The following is a 10659-nucleotide window of genomic DNA, read 5'->3' on the forward strand; positions in this document are numbered from 1 at the left end:
GTAACTCCCATGATTTAGTTAATCGTTATGAAACGAATAACTGTATGTTGAAGAGAGTGCCTGCGTCTGGCTATGCTCTCGGAGTGTAACTCCCATGATTTAGTTAATCGTTATGAAACGAATAACTGTATGTAGAAGAGAGTGCCTGCGTCTGGCTATGCTCTCGGAGTGTAACTCCCATGATTTAGTTAATCGTTATGAAACGAATAACTGTATGTTGAAGAGAGTGCCTACGTCTGGCTATGTATGCTCTCGGAGTGTAACTCCCATGATTTAGTTAATCGTTATGAAACGAATAACTGTATGTAGAAGAGAGTGCCTACGTCTGGCTATGTATGCTCTCGGAGTGTAACTCCCATGATTTAGTTAATCGTTATGAAACGAATAACTGTATGTTGAAGAGAGTGCCTGCGTCTGGCTATGCTCTCGGAGTGTAACTCCCATGATTTAGTTAATCGTTATGAAACGAATAACTGTATGTAGAAGAGAGTGCCTGCGTCTGGCTATGCTCTCGGAGTGTAACTCCCATGATTTAGTTAATCGTTATGAAACGAATAACTGTATGTAGAAGAGAGTGCCTACGTCTGGCTATGTATGCTCTCGGAGTGTAACTCCCATGATTTAGTTAATCGTTATGAAACGAATAACTGTATGAAGAAGAGAGTGCCTGCGTCTGGCTATGCTCTCGGAGTGTAACTCCCATCATTTAGTTAATCGTTATGAAACGAATAACTGTATGTAGAAGAGAGTGCCTACGTCTGGCTATGTATGCTCTCGGAGTGTAACTCCCATGATTTAGTTAATCGTTATGAAACGAATAACTGTATGTTGAAGAGAGTGCCTGCGTCTGGCTATGCTCTCGGAGTGTAACTCCCATGATTTAGTTAATCGTTATGAAACGAATAACTGTATGTTGAAGAGAGTGCCTGCGTCTGGCTATGCTCTCGGAGTGTAACTCCCATGATTTAGTTAATCGTTATGAAACGAATAACTGTATGTAGAAGAGAGTGCCTACGTCTGGCTATGTATGCTCTCGGAGTGTAACTCCCATGATTTAGTTAATCGTTATGAAACGAATAACTGTATGTTGAAGAGTGTGCCTGCGTCTGGCTATGCTCTCGGAGTGTAACTCCCATGATTTAGTTAATCGTTATTAAACGAATAACTGTATGTAGAAGAGAGTGCCTACGTCTGGCTATGTATGCTCTCGGAGTGTAACTCCCATGATTTAGTTAATCGTTATGAAACGAATAACTGTATGTTGAAGAGAGTGCCTGCGTCTGGCTATGCTCTCGGAGTGTAACTCCCATGATTTAGTTAATCGTTATGAAACGAATAACTGTATGTAGAAGAGAGTGCCTACGTCTGGCTATGTATGCTCTCGGAGTGTAACTCCCATGATTTAGTTAATCGTTATGAAACGAATAACTGTATGTTGAAGAGAGTGCCTGCGTCTGGCTATGCTCTCGGAGTGTAACTCCCATGATTTAGTTAATCGTTATTAAACGAATAACTGTATGTAGAAGAGAGTGCCTACGTCTGGCTATGTATGCTCTCGGAGTGTAACTCCCATGATTTAGTTAATCGTTATGAAACGAATAACTGTATGTTGAAGAGAGTGCCTGTGTCTGGCTATGCTCTCGGAGTGTAACTCCCATGATTTAGTTAATCGTTATGAAACGAATAACTGTATGTTGAAGAGAGTGCCTGCGTCTGGCTATGCTCTCGGAGTGTAACTCCCATGATTTAGTTAATCGTTATGAAACGAATAACTGTATGTAGAAGAGAGTGCCTGCGTCTGGCTATGCTCTCGGAGTGTAACTCCCATGATTTAGTTAATCGTTATGAAACGAATAACTGTATGTTGAAGAGAGTGCCTGCGTCTGGCTATGCTCTCGGAGTGTAACTCCCATGATTTAGTTAATCGTTATGAAACGAATAACTGTATGTTGAAGAGAGTGCCTGCGTCTGGCTATGCTCTCGGAGTGTAACTCCCATGATTTAGTTAATCGTTATGAAACGAATAACTGTATGTTGAAGAGAGTGCCTGCGTCTGGCTATGCTCTCGGAGTGTAACTCCCATGATTTAGTTAATCGTTATGAAACGAATAACTGTATGTAGAAGAGAGTGCCTACGTCTGGCTATGTATGCTCTCGGAGTGTAACTCCCATGATTTAGTTAATCGTTATGAAACGAATAACTGTATGTTGAAGAGAGTGCCTGCGTCTGGCTATGCTCTCGGAGTGTAACTCCCATGATTTAGTTAATCGTTATGAAACGAATAACTGTATGTTGAAGAGAGTGCCTGCGTCTGGCTATGCTCTCGGAGTGTAACTCCCATGATTTAGTTAATCGTTATGAAACGAATAACTGTATGTTGAAGAGAGTGCCTGCGTCTGGCTATGCTCTCGGAGTGTAACTCCCATGATTTAGTTAATCGTTATGAAACGAATAACTGTATGTAGAAGAGAGTGCCTACGTCTGGCTATGTATGCTCTCGGAGTGTAACTCCCATGATTTAGTTAATCGTTATGAAACGAATAACTGTATGTTGAAGAGAGTGCCTGCGTCTGGCTATGCTCTCGGAGTGTAACTCCCATGATTTAGTTAATCGTTATGAAACGAATAACTGTATGTTGAAGAGAGTGCCTGCGTCTGGCTATGCTCTCGGAGTGTAACTCCCATGATTTAGTTAATCGTTATGAAACGAATAACTGTATGTTGAAGAGAGTGCCTGCGTCTGGCTATGCTCTCGGAGTGTAACTCCCATGATTTAGTTAATCGTTATGAAACGAATAACTGTATGTTGAAGAGAGTGCCTGCGTCTGGCTATGCTCTCGGAGTGTAACTCCCATGATTTAGTTAATCGTTATGAAACGAATAACTGTATGTTGAAGAGAGTGCCTGCGTCTGGCTATGCTCTCGGAGTGTAACTCCCATGATTTAGTTAATCGTTATGAAACGAATAACTGTATGTTGAAGAGAGTGCCTACGTCTGGCTATGTATGCTCTCGGAGTGTAACTCCCATGATTTAGTTAATCGTTATGAAACGAATAACTGTATGTTGAAGAGAGTGCCTGCGTCTGGCTATGCTCTCGGAGTGTAACTCCCATGATTTAGTTAATCGTTATGAAACGAATAACTGTATGTAGAAGAGAGTGCCTGCGTCTGGCTATGCTCTCGGAGTGTAACTCCCATGATTTAGTTAATCGTTATGAAACGAATAACTGTATGTTGAAGAGAGTGCCTGCGTCTGGCTATGCTCTCGGAGTGTAACTCCCATGATTTAGTTAATCGTTATGAAACGAATAACTGTATGTTGAAGAGAGTGCCTGCGTCTGGCTATGCTCTCGGAGTGTAACTCCCATGATTTAGTTAATCGTTATGAAACGAATAACTGTATGTTGAAGAGAGTGCCTGCGTCTGGCTATGCTCTCGGAGTGTAACTCCCATGATTTAGTTAATCGTTATGAAACGAATAACTGTATGTAGAAGAGAGTGCCTACGTCTGGCTATGTATACTCTCGGAGTGTAACTCCCATGATTTAGTTAATCGTTATGAAACGAATAACTGTATGTTGAAGAGAGTGCCTGCGTCTGGCTATGCTCTCGGAGTGTAACTCCCATGATTTAGTTAATCGTTATGAAACGAATAACTGTATGTAGAAGAGAGTGCCTGCGTCTGGCTATGCTCTCGGAGTGTAACTCCCATGATTTAGTTAATCGTTATGAAACGAATAACTGTATGTTGAAGAGAGTGCCTGCGTCTGGCTATGCTCTCGGAGTGTAACTCCCATGATTTAGTTAATCGTTATGAAACGAATAACTGTATGTTGAAGAGAGTGCCTGCGTCTGGCTATGCTCTCGGAGTGTAACTCCGATGATTTAGTTAATCGTTATGAAACGAATAACTGTATGTAGAAGAGAGTGCCTGCGTCTGGCTATGCTCTCGGAGTGTAACTCCCATGATTTAGTTAATCGTTATGAAACGAATAACTGTATGTAGAAGAGAGTGCCTACGTCTGGCTATGTATGCTCTCGGAGTGTAACTCCCATGATTTAGTTAATCGTTATGAAACTAATAACTGTATGTTGAAGAGAGTGCCTGCGTCTGGCTATGCTCTCGGAGTGTAACTCCCATGATTTAGTTAATCGTTATGAAACGAATAACTGTATGTAGAAGAGAGTGCCTACGTCTGGCTATGTATGCTCTCGGAGTGTAACTCCCATGATTTAGTTAATCGTTATGAAACGAATAACTGTATGTTGAAGAGAGTGCCTGCGTCTGGCTATGCTCTCGGAGTGTAACTCCCATGATTTAGTTAATCGTTATGAAACGAATAACTGTATGTTGAAGAGAGTGCCTGCGTCTGGCTATGCTCTCGGAGTGTAACTCCCATGATTTAGTTAATCGTTATGAAACGAATAACTGTATGTTGAAGAGAGTGCCTGCGTCTGGCTATGCTCTCGGAGTGTAACTCCCATGATTTAGTTAATCGTTATGAAACGAATAACTGTATGTTGAAGAGAGTGCCTGCGTCTGGCTATACTCTCGGAGTGTAACTCCCATGATTTAGTTAATCGTTATGAAACGAATAACTGTATGTTGAAGAGAGTGCCTGCGTCTGGCTATGCTCTCGGAGTGTAACTCCCATGATTTAGTTAATCGTTATGAAACGAATAACTGTATGTAGAAGAGAGTGCCTACGTCTGGCTATGTATGCTCTCGGAGTGTAACTCCCATGATTTAGTTAATCGTTATGAAACGAATAACTGTATGTTGAAGAGAGTGCCTGCGTCTGGCTATGCTCTCGGAGTGTAACTCCCATGATTTAGTTAATCGTTATGAAACGAATAACTGTATGTTGAAGAGAGTGCCTGCGTCTGGCTATGCTCTCGGAGTGTAACTCCCATGATTTAGTTAATCGTTATGAAACGAATAACTGTATGTTGAAGAGAGTGCCTGCGTCTGGCTATGCTCTCGGAGTGTAACTCCCATGATTTAGTTAATCGTTATGAAACGAATAACTGTATGTTGAAGAGAGTGCCTGCGTCTGGCTATGCTCTCGGAGTGTAACTCCCATGATTTAGTTAATCGTTATGAAACGAATAACTGTATGTTGAAGAGAGTGCCTACGTCTGGCTATGTATGCTCTCGGAGTGTAACTCCCATGATTTAGTTAATCGTTATGAAACGAATAACTGTATGTTGAAGAGAGTGCCTGCGTCTGGCTATGCTCTCGGAGTGTAACTCCCATGATTTAGTTAATCGTTATGAAACGAATAACTGTATGTAGAAGAGAGTGCCTGCGTCTGGCTATGCTCTCGGAGTGTAACTCCCATGATTTAGTTAATCGTTATGAAACGAATAACTGTATGTTGAAGAGAGTGCCTGCGTCTGGCTATGCTCTCGGAGTGTAACTCCCATGATTTAGTTAATCGTTATGAAACGAATAACTGTATGTTGAAGAGAGTGCCTGCGTCTGGCTATGCTCTCGGAGTGTAACTCCCATGATTTAGTTAATCGTTATGAAACGAATAACTGTATGTTGAAGAGAGTGCCTGCGTCTGGCTATGCTCTCGGAGTGTAACTCCCATGATTTAGTTAATCGTTATGAAACGAATAACTGTATGTAGAAGAGAGTGCCTACGTCTGGCTATGTATGCTCTCGGAGTGTAACTCCCATGATTTAGTTAATCGTTATGAAACGAATAACTGTATGTTGAAGAGAGTGCCTGCGTCTGGCTATGCTCTCGGAGTGTAACTCCCATGATTTAGTTAATCGTTATGAAACGAATAACTGTATGTAGAAGAGAGTGCCTACGTCTGGCTATGTATGCTCTCGGAGTGTAACTCCCATGATTTAGTTAATCGTTATGAAACGAATAACTGTATGTTGAAGAGAGTGCCTGCGTCTGGCTATGCTCTCGGAGTGTAACTCCCATGATTTAGTTAATCGTTATGAAACGAATAACTGTATGTTGAAGAGAGTGCCTGCGTCTGGCTATACTCTCGGAGTGTAACTCCCATGATTTAGTTAATCGTTATGAAACGAATAACTGTATGTTGAAGAGAGTGCCTGCGTCTGGCTATGCTCTCGGAGTGTAACTCCCATGATTTAGTTAATCGTTATGAAACGAATAACTGTATGTAGAAGAGAGTGCCTACGTCTGGCTATGTATGCTCTCGGAGTGTAACTCCCATGATTTAGTTAATCGTTATGAAACGAATAACTGTATGTTGAAGAGAGTGCCTGCGTCTGGCTATGCTCTCGGAGTGTAACTCCCATGATTTAGTTAATCGTTATGAAACGAATAACTGTATGTTGAAGAGAGTGCCTGCGTCTGGCTATGCTCTCGGAGTGTAACTCCCATGATTTAGTTAATCGTTATGAAACGAATAACTGTATGTTGAAGAGAGTGCCTGCGTCTGGCTATGCTCTCGGAGTGTAACTCCCATGATTTAGTTAATCGTTATGAAACGAATAACTGTATGTTGAAGAGAGTGCCTACGTCTGGCTATGTATGCTCTCGGAGTGTAACTCCCATGATTTAGTTAATCGTTATGAAACGAATAACTGTATGTTGAAGAGAGTGCCTGCGTCTGGCTATGCTCTCGGAGTGTAACTCCCATGATTTAGTTAATCGTTATGAAACGAATAACTGTATGTAGAAGAGAGTGCCTGCGTCTGGCTATGCTCTCGGAGTGTAACTCCCATGATTTAGTTAATCGTTATGAAACGAATAACTGTATGTTGAAGAGAGTGCCTGCGTCTGGCTATGCTCTCGGAGTGTAACTCCCATGATTTAGTTAATCGTTATGAAACGAATAACTGTATGTTGAAGAGAGTGCCTGCGTCTGGCTATGCTCTCGGAGTGTAACTCCCATGATTTAGTTAATCGTTATGAAACGAATAACTGTATGTTGAAGAGAGTGCCTGCGTCTGGCTATGCTCTCGGAGTGTAACTCCCATGATTTAGTTAATCGTTATGAAACGAATAACTGTATGTAGAAGAGAGTGCCTACGTCTGGCTATGTATGCTCTCGGAGTGTAACTCCCATGATTTAGTTAATCGTTATGAAACGAATAACTGTATGTTGAAGAGAGTGCCTGCGTCTGGCTATGCTCTCGGAGTGTAACTCCCATGATTTAGTTAATCGTTATGAAACGAATAACTGTATGTAGAAGAGAGTGCCTACGTCTGGCTATGTATGCTCTCGGAGTGTAACTCCCATGATTTAGTTAATCGTTATGAAACGAATAACTGTATGTTGAAGAGAGTGCCTGCGTCTGGCTATGCTCTCGGAGTGTAACTCCCATGATTTAGTTAATCGTTATGAAACGAATAACTGTATGTTGAAGAGAGTGCCTGCGTCTGGCTATGCTCTCGGAGTGTAACTCCCATGATTTAGTTAATCGTTATGAAACGAATAACTGTATGTTGAAGAGAGTGCCTGCGTCTGGCTATGCTCTCGGAGTGTAACTCCCATGATTTAGTTAATCGTTATGAAACGAATAACTGTATGTTGAAGAGAGTGCCTGCGTCTGGCTATGCTCTCGGAGTGTAACTCCCATGATTTAGTTAATCGTTATGAAACGAATAACTGTATGTTGAAGAGAGTGCCTACGTCTGGCTATGTATGCTCTCGGAGTGTAATTCCCATGATTTAGTTATCGTTATGAAACGAATAACTGTATGTTGAAGAGAGTGCCTGCGTCTGGCTATGCTCTCGGAGTGTAACTCCCATGATTTAGTTAATCGTTATGAAACGAATAACTGTATGTTGAAGAGAGTGCCTGCGTCTGGCTATGCTCTCGGAGTGTAACTCCCATGATTTAGTTAATCGTTATGAAACGAATAACTGTATGTAGAAGAGAGTGCCTGCGTCTGGCTATGCTCTCGGAGTGTAACTCCCATGATTTAGTTAATCGTTATGAAACGAATAACTGTATGTTGAAGAGAGTGCCTGCGTCTGGCTATGCTCTCGGAGTGTAACTCCCATGATTTAGTTAATCGTTATGAAACGAATAACTGTATGTTGAAGAGAGTGCCTGCGTCTGGCTATGCTCTCGGAGTGTAACTCCCATGATTTAGTTAATCGTTATGAAACGAATAACTGTATGTAGAAGAGAGTGCCTGCGTCTGGCTATGCTCTCGGAGTGTAACTCCCATGATTTAGTTAATCGTTATGAAACGAATAACTGTATGTTGAAGAGAGTGCCTGCGTCTGGCTATGCTCTCGGAGTGTAACTCCCATGATTTAGTTAATCGTTATGAAACGAATAACTGTATGTAGAAGAGAGTGCCTGCGTCTGGCTATGCTCTCGGAGTGTAACTCCCATGATTTAGTTAATCGTTATGAAACGAATAACTGTATGTTGAAGAGAGTGCCTGCGTCTGGCTATGCTCTCGGAGTGTAACTCCCATGATTTAGTTAATCGTTATGAAACGAATAACTGTATGTTGAAGAGAGTGCCTGCGTCTGGCTATGCTCTCGGAGTGTAACTCCCATGATTTAGTTAATCGTTATGAAACGAATAACTGTATGTTGAAGAGAGTGCCTGCGTCTGGCTATGCTCTCGGAGTGTAACTCCCATGATTTAGTTAATCGTTATGAAACGAATAACTGTATGTTGAAGAGAGTGCCTGCGTCTGGCTATGCTCTCGGAGTGTAACTCCCATGATTTAGTTAATCGTTATGAAACGAATAACTGTATGTTGAAGAGAGTGCCTACGTCTGGCTATGTATGCTCTCGGAGTGTAACTCCCATGATTTAGTTAATCGTTATGAAACGAATAACTGTATGTTGAAGAGAGTGCCTGCGTCTGGCTATGCTCTCGGAGTGTAACTCCCATGATTTAGTTAATCGTTATGAAACGAATAACTGTATGTAGAAGAGAGTGCCTACGTCTGGCTATGTATGCTCTCGGAGTGTAACTCCCCATGATTTAGTTAATCGTTATGAAACGAATAACTGTATGTTGAAGAGAGTGCCTGCGTCTGGCTATGCTCTCGGAGTGTAACTCCCATGATTTAGTTAATCGTTATGAAAACGAATAACTGTATGTAGAAGAGAGTGCCTACGTCTGGCTATGTATGCTCTCGGAGTGTAACTCCCATGATTTAGTTAATCGTTATGAAACGAATAACTGTATGTTGAAGAGAGTGCCTGCGTCTGGCTATGCTCTCGGAGTGTAACTCCCATGATTTAGTTAATCGTTATGAAACGAATAACTGTATGTTGAAGAGAGTGCCTGCGTCTGGCTATGCTCTCGGAGTGTAACTCCCATGATTTAGTTAATCGTTATGAAACGAATAACCTGTATGTAGAAGAGAGTGCCTACGTCTGGCTATGTATGCTCTCGGAGTGTAACTCCCATGATTTAGTTAATCGTTATGAAACGAATAACTGTATGTTGAAGAGAGTGCCTGCGTCTGGCTATGCTCTCGGAGTGTAACTCCCATGATTTAGTTAATCGTTATGAAACGAATAACTGTATGTTGAAGAGAGTGCCTGCGTCTGGCTATGCTCTCGGAGTGTAACTCCCATGATTTAGTTAATCGTTATGAAACGAATAACTGTATGTTGAAGAGAGTGCCTGCGTCTGGCTATGCTCTCGGAGTGTAACTCCCATGATTTAGTTAATCGTTATGAAACGAATAACTGTATGTTGAAGAGAGTGCCTGCGTCTGGCTATACTCTCGGAGTGTAACTCCCATGATTTAGTTAATCGTTATGAAACGAATAACTGTATGTTGAAGAGAGTTGCCTGCGTCCTGGCTATGCTCTCGGAGTGTAACTCCCATGATTTAGTTAATCGTTATGAAACGAATAACTGTATGTTGAAGAGAGTGCCTACGTCTGGCTATGTATGCTCTCGGAGTGTAACTCCCATGATTTAGTTAATCGTTATGAAACGAATAACTGTATGTTGAAGAGAGTGCCTGCGTCTGGCTATGCTCTCGGAGTGTAACTCCCATGATTTAGTTAATCGTTATGAAACGAATAACTGTATGTTGAAGAGAGTGCCTGCGTCTGGCTATGCTCTCGGAGTGTAACTCCCATGATTTAGTTAATCGTTATGAAACGAATAACTGTATGTTGAAGAGAGTGCCTGCGTCTGGCTATGCTCTCGGAGTGTAACTCCCATGATTTAGTTAATCGTTATGAAACGAATAACTGTATGTTGAAGAGAGTGCCTGCGTCTGGCTATGCTCTCGGAGTGTAACTCCCATGATTTAGTTAATCGTTATGAAACGAATAACTGTATGTTGAAGAGAGTGCCTACGTCTGGCTATGTGCTCTCGGAGTGTAACTCCCATGATTTAGTTAATCGTTATGAAACGAATAACTGTATGTTGAAGAGAGTGCCTGCGTCTGGCTATGCTCTCGGAGTGTAACTCCCATGATTTAGTTAATCGTTATGAAACGAATAACTGTATGTAGAAGAGAGTGCCTGCGTCTGGCTATGCTCTCGGAAGAGTAAACCCCCCATGATTTAGTTAATCGTTATGAAACGAATAACTGTATGTTGAAGAGAGTGCCTGCGTCTGGCTATGCTCTCGGAGTGTAACTCCCATGATTTAGTTAATCGTTATGAAACGAATAACTGTATGTTGAAGAGAGTGCCTGCGTCTGGCTATGCTCTCGGA

The sequence above is a fragment of the Pieris brassicae genome, unplaced genomic scaffold (genome assembly GCF_905147105.1).
Source record: "Pieris brassicae unplaced genomic scaffold, ilPieBrab1.1, whole genome shotgun sequence".
Classification (NCBI taxonomy): Eukaryota; Metazoa; Arthropoda; class Insecta; order Lepidoptera; family Pieridae; genus Pieris; species Pieris brassicae.